Source organism: Crassostrea angulata, chromosome 3 (assembly GCF_025612915.1).
Source record: "Crassostrea angulata isolate pt1a10 chromosome 3, ASM2561291v2, whole genome shotgun sequence".
NCBI classification, from domain to species: Eukaryota; Metazoa; Mollusca; class Bivalvia; order Ostreida; family Ostreidae; genus Magallana; species Magallana angulata.
Genome location: NC_069113.1, coordinates 16,739,551 through 16,760,222, shown reverse-complemented (window position 1 = coordinate 16,760,222; position 20,672 = coordinate 16,739,551). Strand labels below are relative to the sequence as shown.

The following is a 20,672-nucleotide window of genomic DNA, read 5'->3' as shown; positions in this document are numbered from 1 at the left end:
AAAATAACCATCCAACCCCAAGGTTCATGATACACTAATTCAGGATGCCTCCACATATATTTCAGCTTCTCTGGCCCTGTGGTTCTTAAGAAGATTTTCACTTATATTTCAATCAAAAACTTGAATTCCAAATTTAGGCCCTGCCCTAACCCCGGGGGGGGGGGGGGGGGGGGGGGGGGTCATGACTTTGGAATCTACACTACCCTAGGATGCTCCAACATGAGTTTCAGCTGTTCTGACCCAGAAGTTCTTGAAAAGATTTTTTTTTAATTCTATATATTTCAATGTAAAAATTAGATTTCCTATTGCTTCTGGACAGGCCTTCACCACAAATAAAATGCCTACCATATACCCGTAATGTAGCAAACAAGAGGCCTATGGGTCATATCGCTCACTTGAGGAAAAATAGGTATGATAAAATCAGCTTAATGGAGTCATAATACAAACTATCTGGACAATGTACAATAATACATGTAGATCCTGTATAAATAACCCCCCCCCCCCCCCTGAATATTCTTTATAATCATTAGTTTCTTTTCTAACCGGATGATTTTATAGTCATATCACATGTTGAGTATTGCAGTTCTAAAACAGATCCTTAACAATTGTTTATATATGGGATATAAAGCTACATCAAACTCTGAACCTTCTTGTGAGGCCGAAGAATTGACATGGAGCCAAAGTCTTAACAACTTTAAAGAATCATCTGGCTGATTAGTTTCTGAGAAGAATATTTTTAAAGATTTACCATATATATTCCTATGTAAAACTTCGACCCACCATTGTGGCCACGACCTACCCCCGGGGGTCAAGACTATCACAACTTTGAATCTACAATACATGAGGATGCTTCCACACAAGTTTCGGCTTTCCTGGCTTTATGGTTCTTGAGAGAAGATTTTTGAAAATTTCTTAAAATTTTTCATTGATTTCTAATTATCTCCCCTTGAAAAAAGGGTGTGGCACTAAACTTTCACAACTTTGAATTCCCTTTGCCTAAGGATGATTTGTGCCAAGTTTAATTGAAATTGGCCAAGTAGTTCTTGAGAAGATGCTGAAGTTAACGGACAGAGGGATGGACAGACAGACGACAGACAAAATGTGATCAGAAAAACTCACTTGAGCTTTCAGCTCAAGTGAGCTTAAAATTGCAGAATCAATTTTGGAGAAAAATAATGAAGCTGCATTGAAATTAGCAGTCAAACTATTCATAACAAACCATATTGAAGCTGTAAAATACCTATCATTTAAAAGTCGAATTCATATTAATGAAGAATTTAACACTTTTCGCTTCAAATATACACACCATGTTGACATTCAGCGCTCTCGGGATTTTTTATATTAAAGGCACTGAGTTAAGGTTATCTCCCGTATTTTCTTTGATGAACAGAATATGAAAGCAAATTTTGAATAAAAATTTACATGTACCTGTATCATCGGTTTATAGTTTATCCATGCAAATGTGATATTGTGGAAACATAAACTAAAGAGCCTCCCGTGATTTAGCGTGAATGTAGTGCCCATGCGCAAGATTGTAAAATCCAAAAATTCCAGATGATTTAAAATTCCAGATGATTTCCGGATTTTTAAAAGGAATTTTCGTTGATTATTAATAAGCGAAGCGTGATTAAGAAAAAAATAAAAACAAATTGGTAATCTTCACACCAATGATGTTCAAAATATATAAAACAAAACACAGTACTCTTTTGATTCTCGGTATTAAAGCCAAAAAATTCGAGTCTATTATTTTAATAAAGTAGTAAAGATAGAAAATTGAAATACAGAGTATCAGAAGTTTTCATATCTACCAGCAACCTCCCGCAAATATTTAATGAATGCAGAGTAAATCTTCCCCTCTGTCTGCTTGTTATTGGACCCATCCACACTGAAGTCCGCTTTCAAAAGACTAGTTAAGTCTCTTTAATGTCAGAAAGTTGTGTGTATCATTATCAGTGAACAGATGAAGAAGCTGTGGAAAAATACACATCATCTGAAAAATGTCCCAGTTTTTAACTGCATTATATACTGAGTATTTATGCAAGTTAATTATATTACAAATGATGACACTACTTTTTTTTTACTTGAAAGCTTTTATAACAACTGATGTGCTAAATGCATTTTAACTTTACCTGACAAAGTCCAAGGGCATCTAATCCCTTTCGAAGCTCCTGAATGAACTCCCTCACATTGGGACTGGTAATCTCCTCTACAATATCTGAACTGAAATCTCTTGGAAGTTTACCATTTTGGAGGAGACTCAGAGCTTAGAAAAGACATAAAATAGATAAACAAAATAAAAAGCCAGAAATGCTTCAATGGCGTTGAACATGAAAAATAATTTCAAAAGCCAGAAATGCTTCAATGGCGTTGAACATGAAAAATAATTTCAAAATATCTTTTTGAATTTCAAATAGCAAAAGGTCACTCTAGTTACTCAAGTATCCGATAAAAAATTGTAGTTTTTAGCAAAAATTTCCCTATTATTGCATACGAATGTCAAAATAGACCAGGGTTAAAATTGACACTGCCAAACTCTTTCACTATGAAGGATTTAAAAGTCTCTTTCCAAGGATTTGGCATGGAATATACATGTCCAAGGCTCATGAAGCATTTATCTTCATTTTTTACAATACAGAAACCACATATTTCTGAAATGATATTTATGAACTTGTTTTTCTTTCATGCTGTTTATCTTAATTTTCAAGTATCAGTTTCGAATAATAATTTATTCTATGAATGACTGAAATTTTGAATTAATTCTAAAACTGCTTCATGACCCTGCGCTTGGGCTTTGGGAAACGGAGACTTGCTAACTTCCTCAATGATATAATCTTCAATCTTGTATTTTGGTTGTATAACATACTATACCTATTATTTTTCCTACTGCTTCATAGCTTGAAGGTGTCCACTCCTTCACAGGGTTGAAGTACACCTCCTTTATTTCCCTGAGCACAAGAGCAAAAAACTCTTTCCTTGGTCCACCGAGATCTAGTTGAATAAATGAAATATGAATCACTTATATGATAATCATTTATGCATTACCAATGATCATTTTTAGGCCATTCCATGTTTTATATGATTTAATTTAGTTATCGGCCGCTGAATAATATTTTCATTACTCATAGAGACCAAATTCAATGAAATTTTTTTAGATACCCCCGTAGGCAAAACTTTCGTTTTAAAATTATAAATTTGACTACAAATTTTATTTTGATATAAATCAATTAGGATTTGATCATACTTTTTAGTAGATAAATTTTTTTACCCATTGGCCTTTGTGTTTGACCTAATTTTAAAAAATTGTAGCTTTGGTGATTACTTTTGTTTTACATTTGATAGGGTGGTCATATTTGATATCCCATCTACTAAGACACCTAAATCTGAATGTAATTGTTTAAAGTAATAATCTCAAAACCAATCCAATGTCATTGCTAAACATAAACAAAAAATCTAGAAATGGACTTATTTGCAATTCAAATTTCTTTGTGAGACATTCTGATTTTATCTACATTCCTAAGAAATTCTATAAATGCTTTAAGACACCTAAACAAAGGTAGCATCAAAACCTGACCTCTCCATAAAACTGCACTTCCAAACACGACCTCAAATCTTCTAAAGATTGAATTTCATCTACAGCTGTTTTTAAAATGTTAGGTCTATCAACCATTATTAAATTTGACAAGCCCTCTATAGTCTCTGAATCACTCACTTAATCAAGATGTCGATAGGGTCCACAATATTTTTTTCTTTACAATAATTTTTAACCATTACTACAACATCAGACACTGTTGTTAATAGTTGTTGAAAGTTATTATCTTCAACCTGACTAGGTGCATCTTCTTTCTCTGACATTCTGTATTCTGCCAAACTAATAGTATCTACTGTACTAGTCAACCTCTGCTCAGGTTCAATTAATCTTTCATGTCCGCTTTTAGAAAAATTGTTTAATGAGTTGGGATACTGTGTTGTCTTCATCATTGGTAACCTATGTTCTGTAATGTCTGACTGCTGCACAGGAACAGAGGCATTTGGTTGAACTGTGTGTTCTGTAATGTCTGATGGCTGCACAGGAAGAGAGGCAGCTGGTGGTACATGTATCCAGTTGTTTCTGTCTGATGGCTGCTCTGGAACAGAGGCAGCTGGTAGAACCATGTGTTCTGTATTAATGTCGGATGACTGCACAAAACAGAGGCATTTGGTGGTACATGTATCCAGTTACTTCTGTCTTATGGCTGCACTGGAACAGAGGCAGCTGGTGGTAACCAGTTACTTCTATGTTCGGTAACCTGCGACAGCTGCATTTCAGATGCAGCATCAAGTGAAGTTTGTAGACTTTTATCCATCTGAATGTCATATAGGTTTGTAATATTTTCTTCTCCAAATGGGTCTGGAAGTTCATAATGTTCTTCATCAGACTCGGGGAATTCTATAGATAGGAAGCAGTATTTCACATGGTTCCTCAGATCATTGATGGGATATTCTTTTTCACACCCCTTGCACTTATCCTTCCTAGTCGTTTCTTTTTGGGGTTGTGTTTGTTTCAAAGACAAACTGTACAGTTGGTTTAACATCGTAACAATTCAAATCCACCAATATTTTTTAGTTGGTAGAAGTTGCTTTCATTAGTAAATTTTTACATCATGTCATCTTCTTTGTCTTCTTCACATAACTGAATTTTTTGTAAAAAAAAAAAAAAAACCAGCCTTGAACAAAACTTCTCTTTCCATGGATGTTGGCACTTTCATTTGATTTCGGTCAGCAAGACAAATGAAAGTTGCTGTCCAGGTTCTTGGTTTCTTTTTTTTTGTCTTTGAGTATACTGATGTTCTAGTTCTACCAGAAGCAAAGGGGCGTGACCTTTCAATCTGAATGCTTCTTATGTTGCTCTCAAGCTATGGGTCTAAAAATACAATTTAAATTCTAAAATTTAATTGCATTTAAAATTCTTAAGAAAATATGTGAACCCAGATATAGACGTGACATGCCAAGGAAGCTTTCTAAAACAATTCCTGAATCGGTATTAAAAATACAATTTTTTTATTGAGGCCCAATCATAGTTAGTTTGGCCATGGCTTGAACAAGGCCAAGTGTGTAAATACAGGTGAACAGCTCCAATTTCAATACTAATAACACGTCTGTATATTCATCGCAGAAATTTTTATTTTTGACAATATCTATATATACATGTATATTATGATATACAGAGTATGAATAATTCTCTTTATTTTTTTGAAACAACATCTATAATAACTTTCATGTTTTAGGACTTGTGTATATTTTAACAATACATGGGTAAATACAAATATTGTCAATAATAAATTTACTCATGTGCCTGAATGATCTACAATGGTAGATTTACAGTGAAGTATTACCCCAACTGAGTCATACGTAATTGACTTTATCAAATGATCCGTCATACTGAAACTCAAAAGTGAACTTGTACTCACATATTAAATATCAGTTGACTAGTGCAAGTATAAAGACTTATGAAAACTTTATATACCTTGAATTTTAAATTTCTAAATCTCAAAGAATAAAATATTTTATAAGAAGGGGATTACAAGGATGATAACTGGACAATGTTATCTTCAGTGACTTATTTTCATTTTTCACTCTAAAGGAACAAAAACAAATTTCTTACAGAAATAGATAATGGGAAATCTTTACATCTTTTCTCCATTCAGAACTACTTGGAATACCTCGCACAATTTTTGAGCTTTATCATCCGCGCTTATTAATGGCAGATGCAATGCAAAATCTCCGTAGACTTTCTATTTTAGGTTGTGTATTGAAACCTAAAACGGAAGAGGGGGTGTTTCAAAACAGTTAATCTGGACATTTTTCATATAAGTGGATGAACATATTTTGAGTACAAAGGTATATATAATGATCGATATATCAAGCGAAAAGTGGTCGAAGTAAAACTTGGGACAGAATATTGTAAAATGCAAATGCTTATGGGAAGAATATTTTACAGTTAATTGATTCTTTGTTTATTCTATTGTCTCTTGGTTAAAATGAAAATTGTGCTACAGCTTCCTCTACAACAAACAAGATGTAAGCAAAAAAACCGAACAATGTCAAAGTAAGGACCCTGTCGAATTTAGAGGGTCACCTCATAATGTGCTAACTTGTAAAATGTGTGCAATAATTATTCAATGGGACTGTATATAATTAAAAATTGTAACATGATTTATCGAACATATATCTCTTTGAAACTGATAACACATTAACTTATACTATAAAAATTTGACCATTTAATTACGTAGGTATGATCGACTCGGTTAGGGTACGACTTCATTTGATACACAATGGTACAAGTTTTTCTTCGAGGAAATGCGAACTGAAACTGTTAACAGTAAAAGATTTTTTCAATGGGTGCAACCGTTGTATTAATTTCAGCAATGACGTATAACAAGTGTTTAATAACTTACCTTGGTGTTTTGATGCCACAGCGTCTCTCAACGCAATTCTTAATTTGTACCTCTCTCCGATGGTCGCTACAGCAAGACTAGATATCTGACCATCGAAAAGATTCTGGGCAATTTCAAAGTCAATGTTTTCCTTCAAAAATTTTGGGTGAAGAGCTTTTAGATTGGCTTTAAACAATGCCTCCTTAAGCACAGCGTCCTCGTTTCCCGCCATCGTTTTAATATTTTTAGAGAGATTCCGAAAATAAACTTCCGAAAGATCATCATCATCATGAAGAAAGCACAGCATATAATCCTGTGTCTACATCACAACGAAATGCAAAATCTACCGCACGTAAGGCTAACATGACCGGACATAATATTTAACGATCATCATTATCATAATAACAGAAATACCACATATAATAATGAATATACTGTATGTAATGGGAGAAGTACATACTATAATGTTAAGTTCACCGCATATAATGTTAGAAGCACCTCATATAATGTTAGAAGCACCTCATATATTGTTGGAAGCACCTCATATGATGAGAACTGTACATAATAGAGTGATATAACTACATCATATAATGAAAGAAGTACTGTATATAATGTAAAATGCACACGATATAATGTAAAAAAAAGACTTTATATAATGAATATAGTACCAAATATAATGAGGAGAACACTGTGTATAATGTTAAATCCTCATATAAGACAGTCCCGGCGTTCCATACTTCCGACGTATGTAAAGGTGTTCGTCTGTAGAAGGTGCAGTTATTGGGATGTGGGTCCCGTCGATGGCTCCTACCACATTAAGAAACCGGCGGTGGAGTGGAAACCCACCTTCGCCCTGGTTACGTCAATGTCACTGGTCGGAAACTTGATGTTTTTCAGTGATGCACTCAAGGCATTTGTTACATCTTCGACGGATCTGAACAAAATTTTACATCGCACTGATGAACTATTACAGAATTATAAAGTGAATATATGTACATCCTTCTGCAATTAAAATGTCGATTTTTCCGATTATAGAATATATCAAACTATGTGCTATTTTTAGAATCGCAAAATTACTTTCTCATATTTCATGCTATATATCGATTATTTTTTATTAGAATTATGTAATAATTAAATAAGTGAAGTTGTTAAATTAGACAGGCCCGTGAACTTACACTCACAGCGTAAAAACACTAGGCCCGTGAACTTTCACTCACAGCGTAAAAACACTGTATTCATAGTAAATTTCATAACCTGCAAACAAAGGACTTAGAAATTCCTAACGTGTCCCCAATCAGTCTCTGCTGGGTGCCAGAACCAAGGAATCGTAGAGTTGCGGTCTTTAACGAAATCGATGATGGAAATGATGGATTGCCTGTCTAATCGATATCGCTGAATGATCTCAAGGTTGTCGTAGGCGTCAAGGGGACTCTGTCTGTCTCTAAATATGCGCTGCCGCCTCAAATCCCGTCGCACTTGCTCATCAACAACCCTCATGAACGCCGCCATTTTGATAAACTAACGCTGAAAAGTAATTTTACGTCACCTCCGATGTGACGTAGAATTACGACGTAACTTACGACGCAACGTGAATTAAGACGCTTTCGTGAAACGCCGAAATTTTGCTACGAACTTCTTACGTCGCAGCTACGTACTACGTATGATTTACGATGCTTTTGTGAATCGGTTCCCTGCTGGCAAGAATTACGTCACTGTTGTTTCGTCTGACGACAGCTCAAAAAACATGAAGGACGAAGCTGAAATGAAAAACAATTTTAAACAGAGGTTGTTTGTTGGAGGTCCTTTGGCAGTCGAGAAAACCTTGAACGGGGGCGTGTCTTCCCAATGCATGGCGCACATGTTAAAATCCAGAAAGCGCTAGAGAATAGAAACTTTGAAACTGTTCATTTTCTTTTTTGATTATTTACACTGTGTAATATCACCTTTCACTCTTTATATATATATATATATATATATATATATATATATATATATATATATATATATATATATATATATATATATATATATATCAAACTTAAATAAATGAAAACACAAAGATCAAGTAAAACATAAGCGCTTTCATTTTCTTCAGATGTTTTACAGTATTTTCAAACATCTGAAGAAAATGAAAGCGCTTATGTTTTACTTGATCTTTGTGTTTTCATTTATTTAAGTTTTATATATATTTCACCGACCACTGAGGTTTTTCTTGATTTTATATATATATATATATATATATATATATATATATATATATATATATATATATATATATATATATATATACACCATGGACAGACTGGCATGAAGCAAGGGCGTTTGGACTTCTGAAGCCTAACATTTTGGCCTGATCTACTAGGCACAAATCCCACAATAGTTTAAAGAGTGTCTTGGTCATATTTATTTTAAAATGACCTTGCCCTAGAAGAAGTATAATTTTGTTAGTTTGATTGATTTTTTTTTTATGGTATTGAAAATAGTACATAGAATCTTTGGAATCTTTTACACTTGTTAACATGAGAATATTTCTGTATTTTCCAACTCAGTGGCATGTTTTGTGACGTTGATATGCTGCTGGAACCCTTCCTGTTCCTATTGCCAACGGCACACCGGACAAATGTAGAGTTCCTCAATTATTTGATGATATAAAGGAAGTTTTGACTTAAGACTAAAAAAACCAGAAAACCTCTCTCTCTCTCTCTCTCTCTCTCTCTCTCTCTCTCTCTCGTTGTTAAGTGGGTATACCTAATTTTAATGAACTCTTTTTCCTACACTTTCTCTTGTTCTCTGATTTTATTCAGCGTACTCGTCTTTGCTGAATCCGTGAATATTTGCCACTTGGATAGAGCAAGCTCTTCCTTGGTTTGAATATCACTTCTGGGTTGCATATGTGCCACAGAAGTGATAACACAAGACTCCGCCTTGAAATCATTCTTCACCCTCCATTTTCTTCCAATAATCTTTAAGAAAATATTAATTAGATAAAGAATATACGAGGGTCAATCAAAAAAATACGAAGACTTTTGTCATAGCTATGTTACTTAACGTCATATCATTACTAAATTTGGTAGACATAATTTAGCAATAGTTTCAAACAATTTGCAAGAAAAAAAGTTAATAAATTCCTTTATTTCTAAGGATTATTTAGAATCTAATCCTGCAAAAATGAGGTCACGGTGCACGGTCAAAATTTGTGTGATGTCCACAATAACCCATACATGTATAATTTTGAAAGTAATATCTCTATAAATTGGGCTTAAAACCAAATAATATTGAAACCTCAAATTAAGCTTTGTCTTGGTATTCTATGTTCCAAATAATGACGAATTATATTGTTTGGTCGAACAGTAATTAGTATCTAAAGACAGATAGTCCTCTTTAGAATTGACTAAAAGCATCGACGTCGACGGACGTCACGGCGCAATGAGATGTACAATCAAAATGGATTTAACCCAGGAAAAAGCCGACACAAGCTGTGAAAACGCTCACTGGTGCAAAAAACAACTCAACAATTATTTGCAAGTTTGTGTTTAACTGTCATAAATTTTGTGGTTGTGGTGGTAATTGTATTTTGAATATAAAACAGTCCGAAAGAGAGTAGAATATCGGTAAATATTTAATCAAGAAATAAGTAACGTCAACCGACGTTCAGGGTTATCCTTACATTAAAGTTAGAAAATGAAAACTTCATGCCCCAGTCACACATTCACGGATTAAATGCCGGATTAGCTACGGAAGCGATCCGGAATCATTCGTGGCGATATGTATTGACCCGTGGCTTTTCCGTCTGTTATCGTATCCAAACGTAGCAATACTTGTATAGCTGCATCAATTTTTGAACATGTTCAAAATTCCACTACGGATGAAACCACCGTAGTACTTCCATAGAAAAACTTACTAAACCGTTTTAGATCGTAGAAGTCCGTTTTAACTCCGTATTAATCCGTAGTAATTCGTATGTATCAATTTGTATCCATTCCGTAATTCATCCGTACTAACTCCGTATCATTAGATTTTCCGGTGTCAACCGTGGAAAATAATCCGTAGTAGAATCTAGGAGTTGATCCGTGAATATGTGACTGGGCCATTGACGATTATTTGATTTTCCTGTGTCATCCGTGGAAAATATTTCGTAGTAGAACCGTGGAGTTGATCCTTGAATGTGTGACTGGGCCATTAAAGAACTAACTTTTGATTCTCGAACAAATGTGTGCAAATAAGATGTAAAGTGGTTCAGTGCAATTTTAAATTGTAAGGAGAAAGGCACAAGAGACTAAGCGTGATAAAAAGATAGGATATATCTACATATATAAACTGTGCGTGTTTATTCTTGGCGTCATTTTTGTTTAACGTTAACGTGCGCCGTGGTGCCAAAACATGTTGTTTTTTAAAAGTGGTAACAAAAATACCGTTTCATCAAATGGACTAAAACTTGGCACATCAATAACGTAAGTGTTGGTGCACAGATTAATCTGTTAAGTATGACTTTCATGAAAAATATCATAAACAACCACATTGTCTTCGTATTGACCCTCGTATACTAACTGTGAATTGTAAAAAAAAAATAATAAAAAAATTGAGTACCTGAGTGTTATCAAAATTTACTGTGGGCTTTCAACCACCCTAGTATGCTGGTGTAACTCCCACTTAGGGAAGATGCACTTGCAATAACTAATGCCTCTTTGCTTCCTAAAAACACATAATGAACACGAAATAGAAAAATAAAGAAAACAAAATACCAAAAAAAGTGTTGTATAATAGAGAATTCAAGTAATTACTTTAAATTGAAATGAAAGTTTGAAGAAAAACAAAAAAAATCTTAGTTTTATTTTAAAATTGCACATGTCTTAGATTAGATAAGAAGAGCTTTAGCAAATGCAAGAGGACCGACGAATTTTGAATTCGTCAGATAGTAAATGATGTCTACTGCATTGCTGATGAAGACAGCATTTTCTCTCTTTCCGAAAGCATCTCCCATCACTCCCTTTATGAACGCCAGAAGAGAACCATTCTTCTCCTTCATGTAGCATAGGAACAAATTAAATAAAACAAGATATCTGTGAGCCAATGCTCACTAGTGATACCCCCGCTCTGATGTGAATATGCAAAATAAGCAAAGTCGACATTTAACAGAAAGCTGGCATCCGATTGGTACAGAAATATATCCCACAATATGGCATGCCTAAACAAATAGTGTGTTAAAATTTCAAGCATCTGCGATAAATAGCTGCTGAGAAATCTTTGAGGAAAATTTGTTTGAAAATTTTGGCTAAAATAAACAAAGTACTCATTTAACAGGAAGATGACGTCCGATTGGTAAAAAAATATATCCCACAATATGGCATGCCTTCACAAACACTGTGTAAAAATTTCAAGCATCTCCGATAAATAGCTGCTGAGAAATCTTTGACGAAAATTTGTTTGAATATTTTGGCTAAAAATAAACAAAGTCATTATTTAACAGGAAGTTGACATCTGATTGATACAAAAATATATCCCACAATATGGCATGCCTAAACAAACACTGTGTACAAATTTCAAGCATCTCCAAAAATAGCTGCTGAAAAATCTTTGATGAAAATTTGTTTGAAAATTTTGGCTAAAAATAAACAAAGTCATCATTTAACAGGAAGTTGACGTCCGATTGGTACAAAAATACATCCCATGATATAGCATGCCTATACAAATACTGTGTAAAAATTTCAAGCATCTGCGATAAACAGTTGCTGAGAATTCTTTGACGGAAATTTGTTTGAAAAGTTTTGCTAAAAATAAACAAAGTCGTCATTTAACAGGAAGTTGACGTCTGATTGGTACAAAAATATATCCCACGATATGGCATGCCTATACAAATACTGTGTAAAAATTTCAAGCATCTGCGATAAACAGTTGCTGAGAAATCTTTGACGAAAATTTGTTTGAAAATTTTGGTTAAAAAATAAGCAAAGTCGTCTTTTAACAGGAAGTTGACGTCCGATTGGTACAAAAATATTTCCCACGATATGGCATGCCTTAACAAACACTGTGTAAAAATTTCAAGCATCTCCGATAAATAGCTGCTGAGAAATCTTTGACGAAAATTTGTTTGAATATTTTGGCTAAAAATAAACAAAGTCATTATTTAACAGGAAGTTGACATCTGATTGATACAAAAATATATCCCACAATATGGCATGCCTAAACAAACACTGTGTACAAATTTCAAGCATCTCCAAAAATAGCTGCTGAGAAATATTTGATGAAAATTTGTTTGAAAATTTTGGCTAAAAATAAACAAAGTCATCATTTAACAGGAAGTTGACGTCCGATTGGTACAAAAATACATCCCATGATATAGCATGCCTATACAAATACTGTGTAAAAATTTCAAGCATCTGCGATAAACAGTTGCTGAGAATTCTTTGACAGAAATTTGTTTGAAAAGTTTTGCTAAAAATAAACAAAGTTGTCATTAAACAGGAAGTTGACGTCTGATTGGTACAAAAATATATCCCACGATATAGCATGCCTATACAAATACTGTGTAAAAATTTCAAGCATCTGCGGTAAACAGTTGCTGAGAATTCTTTGACGGAAATTTGTTTGAAAAGTTTTGCTAAAAATAAACAAAGTCGTCATTTAACAGGAAGTTGACGTCTGATTGGTACAAAAATATATCCCACGATATGGCATGCCTATACAAATACTGTGTAAAAATTTCAAGCATCTGCGATAAACAGTTGCTGAGAAATCTTTGACGAAAATTTGTTTGAAAATTTTGGTTAAAAAATAAGCAAAGTCGTCATTTAACAGGAAGTTGACGTCCGATTGGTACAAAAATATATCCCACGATATGGCATGCCTTAACAAACACTGTGTTAAAATTTCAAGCATCTGCGATAAATAGTTGCTGAGATAAATGCGACAGAAATTTTTGTTACGGACAGACAGACAGACAGACGGACAGACAGACAGACAGACGGACGGACAGACAGACACACATGGGTAAAACAGTATACCCCCTCTCCTTCGGAGCGGGGGTATAATTAAACAACTTTTATTAATATCTTTATATCTCTTACTAGATGGATCAAACTGTTTTCATATTTCGTCATCTTTGTAGAGCACCAGCATGAACACTATCTGCTTCAATCTTCGATGATTGTTGTCTACCTGTAAAATAGAGTGTATGATATTTTTTAATGTAACTTATAATTGACAAAGTCCTTAGTTGGTTTTTTTAACTACCATTACTCAAAGCCTAACTCTTCCTTTTTTAAAAGCTGAGTCATTTCAAAATAATTCTTTAATTTATTCGTATATAAAAAATAAATTTATAACTATTTCGATATTTTTTCCTCTTAATAATATCATACGTTATGGCCGATTTGTAACCTTAAATTTCAACTAAATTAAAGAAACATAGAACAGAGAAAAAAATTACTAAATAAAATTTAAAAAGTTATTTTAAAAAACCCAAACAAACCAATAGCTGTCATGATCATCTCCAGGTCACCATTTTTCAATTTCGCCGCTGTCAATCTTATTCACGATATCTGAAACGATGGTGGGTTTTTTTCCTTTTTGGAACAAGTCTTGCCTGCGAACAAAATATCCAATAACAATTATATTACACAATTCATAATTTTACACATTTTAAATCCATACTTATTATTGAAAATAACATGCGAAAAAAGTTATGGATACATACGTAATGTAATTGTATTGTAAATGTAATATCCTCTGCGGCTTAACTCTCCCTCTTAATATTTCAATGACTTGTTTTCACTTTTTCCCCATCTATCCGGCAAACAAAACATGTACAACTTGCACTATGGTTTTTTAGGCTACACGTCTTTTGAAAGGGCATGTCTGTGCAATTAAAAAATACAAGTTGTTAAAAAATTTAAAAGAAATTGTCAATATTCATTAACGCAATATGAAAAAGATTTGCGTAAATTGTTTCATGTATTTTTAACACTAAAGATCCTCCTTGCAAACGTTTACTCGCTCCAATTAATTATAACGGGATTTTTCATTGGTTCTGATTGATCTTGATCAAATAGGCGCTTCGTTTCACGAAGTAAGATGGTTTAAAGAACATCCCATAAGAGCATTTCTTGAAGTTAAAGAGGTATGTTTAAATTATAATGCATTAATGTGATAGAAAACCTGTATGACATACTATTCTTCGGCTCTCTTCCCCACCGCTGTCGATTTTAACGCATGAAATCTTGGAAAACTCTCCTTATATAGTCTTAGGGTGAGTTGTAAATCACTTGATACTCGTGCAAATGCGCCTTCCTTTTAATTTTAAGCAATATTGGCGCCAATAAGAAAGACCACCATTTGGTTAGTTATATGTGTATACTTTTTATGCTATTGACCACCAAATGGGAGTGTAAGCACTGATTGGGGGTTGGTGCCCTACCTGATATAAGGTAAACTGTGTAATATGTAAGTGACTTGGCCCCGGGGTTGTTTCAATATTACCTAATAAGATCAATATTACATGCATAATTTGAAATATATAACCAATGAACAATGACTCTAGTAGACAACACACGTGTAAAATAATATTTAAGACCCTTTAGTAAAAATTATGCAAATTGAATATGTAAACAAATATAATAAAGACACACGAAAAAACACGTTTTGTTGTACATCTACTTATATAATAGTAAAGTCCAAATACAGCCTTGTACTGTTCTGTTGTGCTACCAATTGTCTGTATGAAAAGGTAAAAAAGCATTGTTAAAGAGGGCTGCAGTGAAATCAAGTAGCATGATTGACATTGATTAGACAAAGAACAAAAAAATAAAAGTAAACAGAAAACAAAACACAACACTGTTTCTTGTGAGGTAAGAAGTGATTCAAGGAAATAACACCTAGGTTTCATGTATGTAATGAAAAGATTACGTACAATATTACACTTACTGGTATAGACAGCATGCGTTGGAAGGGAAATAGTAGGGGATAAAGTGATACTAACATTGACTAAGACGTACAAAATGTACACAAACAAAACTTGTTTGTGTACATAGTGTATGTCTTAGTCAATGTTGGTATCACTTAAGTATATAATGTATAATATGTACACAAACATACAAATCAATGTCAATGGTAACTGTAAGTTAACTACAGTATCACAGTATAAACGACTTAGTCGATACTTTGGTTTCGGTCGTTAAGCAGCGCGTTAATTTTATTGAAGGTGCGAATCATATTTTTTGGCCCCTTTCGTGAACTTTTGCAAATCCGACAGTCGTTAGTCCAGAAGGTATTTATGTAACCGTCGTGTTTTGCCTTGGATAACTTTGGCGGAACTTCGTCAGATCTTTAGTTACACACTGAGAAGTATTTCAATTTGCGTTTTTCTGAGTACACTTTGATCTTGACTTTCCGGGTTTCGAATTTGAATATCACTTTTACTGTTTGGTTTTAATATGGGTAAGGACCTGGAAATGTCATCACCTGTCAGTTCAACTCCTATTTTTTGCAGATACTTACAACTATGCTATTTGTGTCCAGGCGCTTACCGGTTTGTTATTAGGGAGAAACTGGGCAGTTGTGAAAACCTCAAGGAGTTTCTCCGCCTAAACTGCTCAAAGTAAAGATTCCTCTAGTTTCAAAATCTGATTTCGTAGAAACGCATTTGCTTCTGTTGCGTCATATAAGTATTTTTTGAGAGTTTGGACCTCTTCTGTTTGGAATTTTAAAGTATCAGTTATTGAAATACAGTTTGTACAGCTCGTTCAATGGTATGTGTGAATGCGTTTGCCAGCATAGGAACTAGTTTGGTCATAAAGTCGTTATCACACATAGCTGTATAGATGAGGGTAGGCAGGCTGTAGGTCTGACCTTCAGTTTGTATCAGGTGTGGGTGGGAATCTGATGTTGGGGTATCTGTTCTTACTGTAAGTGTTTTTTTACAAGGGTCAGTACAAGGACCAGTGTTGGTGGAAGGATTGGTTTCCATTTCTTTTGAATCGGTGAAAATACAAGTTTCACCAGTTTCTGAACTCAAATCAGGGAGAGATACTTAAGGTTGATTATAAGATGGGTTTTTGTGTTTCTTGCGGTTCGTTGTTGAACTATCACTGTTCTTACTTGACATGAGTAGTTTTCACACAAAAGAATAAAAAATGTTATAAAGTCGTATATATGAAAATACAATCTTCAGTGCGTAATAAATATATCCTTACTAACAATCCAAGACTTTTGTAGCTATGTTGTACAAACAAATTATGACTTACCCCTCTTTTTCCTTGTAAGCCGAATATAAACGTCAATAGTAGTCGCCATCTTGAATCAGAAAGTCCTTTTTCAGTCACTATTGTTACGTTTCTTCCGTATTTAATTTCAGTTCAGGTCACAAGTATCGGAGTATGGTCAATTTCTATTAGAAATTTAATGTCTTAATGGTTTTAGACTACTCTGCAGTAAAATAAGTCGTTGTTTACTTACTCTAACTGCTCTGCAAATATTATATGCCCTTGATAAGATACTAAAGCGATATTTTCCCTCTTTAGTGGTATAATAAACATAACCCAAACCCGAGATCTTGGATCCACTTCCGCTTAAAACTGTGTTTTTTCACAAAGAATAAAAATCCAGAGACATGTCCACACACGTGGTAATTACCAAACATATATTCCCGTATTTGCTTCGTAAAACTGTCTGCACAGCTGCATATTTTTAGAATTGTAAATTTTTTGAAGAGGGGCTAAAATTTGCTTTAATTTCGTCAACAGTTTTTCGGTAAAATTCTTCTTTACAGCTAAATATTCAATAAAATAAAATAAATAATAATCATATTTATATAGCGCTTTATCTTTAATAAAACTCCAAAGCGCTTTACAGGGTAAGTTAAAAATACATAATAAAACAGGACTAGTTTACATTATACCGCTAAAACAAAAAAATGAAGAAAACATGACCGCAATTGCCACGTAAAACTTTTTCAGATATATAACTTAAAGAAATGCCTTTCTAAAAAGATGAATTTTTAATTTAGTTGTGCTTTAAAAACATTCAAACTGGTAACTGTTAGAAGTCCCACTGGAAGCCGATTCCACAGCGTTGGTGCCACCCTGTCGAATCGAAGATCGCCGTAGGTTTTTGCTCGGACTCGCGACACTACTAGTTGGTTTGCATACTCCGAGCGAAGTGACCTAGCAGGTTTGTGTTCGCAACCTTATTCAGCTAGATACGTCGGAGCAAGATTATGGAGCGCCTTGTATACATATACACGTAGTTTGTATTGCACTCTATACATCACAGGAAGCCAGTGCAAATCAAACAGGATGGGCTGAATATGTTCATGCTTGCCTGTCCTGGTAATAAGACGTGCAGCAGTTGTCTGAACCCTCAGGATTTTCATTATGTAGTTGCTATTTATGTTGTACAATAGCGCATTTCCATAGTCCAGGCGCGACGCAACCAGAGAGTGGACAAGCGTTTTGCATGCCGAGTCCGTGAGAAAGTGCCGAATGCGTCCTATTTTCCGAATCTGTGAGTAACATGTCCTTGAGACCGCATTGTACTGCTTTTCAAAAGATAGTTGATCGAAAAATGCTCCAATATTTCGCACACTTGGGACACTGTGAATGATGTTTTTGCCGAAGAGTAAGCTAGTTTCGCTCAGGTTTTTTATACAACTTCTCGGGGCAAGAGTAATCAGTTCAGTTTTCTTTTCAATTAACTTAAGCATGTTGTTAGACATCCACAGATTCATATCATTCAGGCAGCGTGTTAGCCTTGACGACACATCTTGTCAGTTCTGAGTTGGCTTAACGATGAGATACACTTTTGTGTCATCGGCGTATACGTGATACTGCATACCATGATGCAACCAAATATCGGTAAGTGAACGGGAAAAAATACAGTAGATTTTTGGTCCCAACACTGAGCCTTGGGGCACTCCAATATCAAGCGGCACCGGGTTAGAAATTTCGGAACCAATTGATATACGTTGCGTTTTTTCACTCATGTAAGATTTGATCCACGAAAGGGCATTATTTGTGATACCAAAGGTATGCTCCAATCGTTTGTGCAGGATGTCATGGTCCAGTACATCAAAAGCTGTCGATAAACCCAACATAACAAGAACTGCGCAACTGTTATTGTCCAGTGTAACAGCAATGTCATGATGAACACGAAGAAGGGCTGCTTCGGTGGAATGGTGTTTTTTCCAAAACTTTCGATATGAACGGCATGTTAGAGACAGGTCAATAATTTTTGAAATTTCTTTATCCAAACCAGATTTTTTGAGCAAAGGCCTGACAACTGCCTCCTTGAAACTCTATGGAACAGAACACTCAGATATCGATTTGTTAATGATGTCAGTAATATGAGGTACCAACACTGAGCTTTCACATTCTTTAAGTAGACTGGTTAATAACGGGTCTAAACAACATGTTTTGATGCCGAATTCGATAAAATTTTGAAGACTTCCTCACAGGATGTAGGATCAAAATTTGCCAAGGATTGACCATCAAACGGTTTATCAAATGCCATGCCATCAGTTTTTCCGTCTCTGCTTTCACTTACCAGCTTGGTTCGTATGTCATTGATTTTATTGCTGAAATATGATCCAAAGCCATTTGCTAATTCCAAATTAGATGTGCAGTCAGGAAGAATTGGAACACTGGTTCCCCAAGTAGTGAATTTGCAATTTTAAAAAGTTTCCCTTGACTTTACCACAGGAAATTTTATTAGACAAAAACCAGTCTTATTTGCTTTTGAGAAGCAGTTTTGTGCTATCCGAGCACTTTTCTTTGTAAATTGAATAATGCACTGTTAGGTTTGTGCGTTTTCAGACCCTTTCAGCTTTTCTTTTCTCGCGCTTTGCATGGTAGGTCACGGGAGCACCATTTCGTGTATGGTCTTATCGTTATATCTTTTCTTAATAGAGGCGCGTGTGTGTCAACAACATCCCTCATGATAGAATTATATATATATAGTTTTCCACGTGGTCATCAAGTGGTATGTTATTTGAATTCAAAAAACTTAGCGATTTTTTGAGGTCGGAACTTAGATCCTCTGTATTAACTTTGCGAAAATGTCGGAATCTCAGTTCTTTCTTAGGTTTCTCTGGTTTTGAGACATTTAAAACAGAACAGATGACCTTGTGATCTCCGGACACATTCCCTCGAAGATCGCACAATAAAGGATCCTGCACTGCCGGCTTAGACATCAGGATAGTGTTAGACTCTCTGGTAAGCAAATCCAGTATATGACCTTTGTTGTGAGTTGCGTCAACAACATGTTGTTTTTAACCAAACTCATCCAGAGAGTTTAGGAACCTCCGCGTATCTTAATTGTTCAGACTGTCGACGTGGATGTTGAAATCGCCTGTGATGAGAAGTTCTGATGTTACAACTAATGTTCCTAAATATTGAGTAAACTCCTCGATGAACCAGGACACGCTTAAAGATGGGGGTCTATATTCTACAGACATTCTGAATTAATGATTCTGTGAGTAAACGACAAATCCGATGTGCTTAAATTAAACATTCTCACATGATTGCTTTTCTTCGACTATTTTATTATTATTAGATTAAGTCTAGCTATGAGAGCTACACCTCCTCCTTTACGACCTCGTCTGGGTGTGTGATACACTTTTTCGCCGTCGGGGGTCAGTTCGTTCAACAATATTTGGTCTGTATAGGTACCAAGATAAGTCTCCGTGATGGCCATTATATCTACATCATTTTCGACGATGAAGTCTGAAATTGAGACGGTTTTATTTCACATAGATCTGCAATATATGGTAAATAAACTCAATTCATCCATATCTTTTGGTGAAATTTTCGTCAGATTTTTTCTATTTATGCCTCGTGATGATATATGCATAGATTTGTTGATATAACTGGAGAAATGGGCCGGATATTGTCGATTTTTTTCACTGATTGTAAGTTTGAAAATGTTTGACCGATCAAAATCTTGATTTTCTTTGCTTCTCCGTGTTTCACTTGTGATGGAATTGGAAGAACATTATATAGTTTGACAGTATTTGTTTCAGAAGGTAGACTGTGAGAAATCAAAACAAGGTTATCTAGATTAACCCCGAGTTGTTGTTTTGAAGATTTGAACTGCTTGACACAGACTGTATTGTTACGTCTGATGATTCTGCGACCTGCTTTAGTGCCTCTTCGCACCCGAAAATGCTTCGTGCGCTCTGCCCCAGAGAGGTCGCATGATGTTACAAAACACATTGTACCTAGTGTACGACAAATTCGTGGAAGCGCTTCTCAAAAAACTTCAAGTCAGACC

The 20,672-nt window shown here is 34.8% G+C and overlaps 2 long non-coding RNA genes and 1 pseudogene across 2 annotated transcripts; all 3 read right to left on the bottom strand.

Moving 5' to 3' along the window:
- Positions 1 to 279: 279 nt before the first annotated feature.
- On the bottom strand, positions 280 to 2,960 carry LOC128178183 (uncharacterized). Its single transcript, XR_008242908.1, has 3 exons — positions 2,869 to 2,960; positions 2,130 to 2,263; positions 280 to 1,969 (listed from the first exon to the last, which is right to left on the bottom strand). It is a non-coding gene; the product is annotated as an uncharacterized LOC128178183 (long non-coding RNA).
- A 426-nt stretch (positions 2,961 to 3,386) lies between these two features.
- LOC128178114 (uncharacterized) lies at positions 3,387 to 8,232 on the bottom strand (annotated as a pseudogene).
- Positions 8,233 to 9,171: 939 nt separating this feature from the next.
- On the bottom strand, positions 9,172 to 15,164 carry LOC128177713 (uncharacterized). Its single transcript, XR_008242871.1, has 5 exons — positions 14,107 to 15,164; positions 13,882 to 13,995; positions 13,478 to 13,568; positions 11,001 to 11,105; positions 9,172 to 9,376 (listed from the first exon to the last, which is right to left on the bottom strand). It is a non-coding gene; the product is annotated as an uncharacterized LOC128177713 (long non-coding RNA).
- Between the last annotated feature and the right edge of the window lie 5,508 nt (positions 15,165 to 20,672).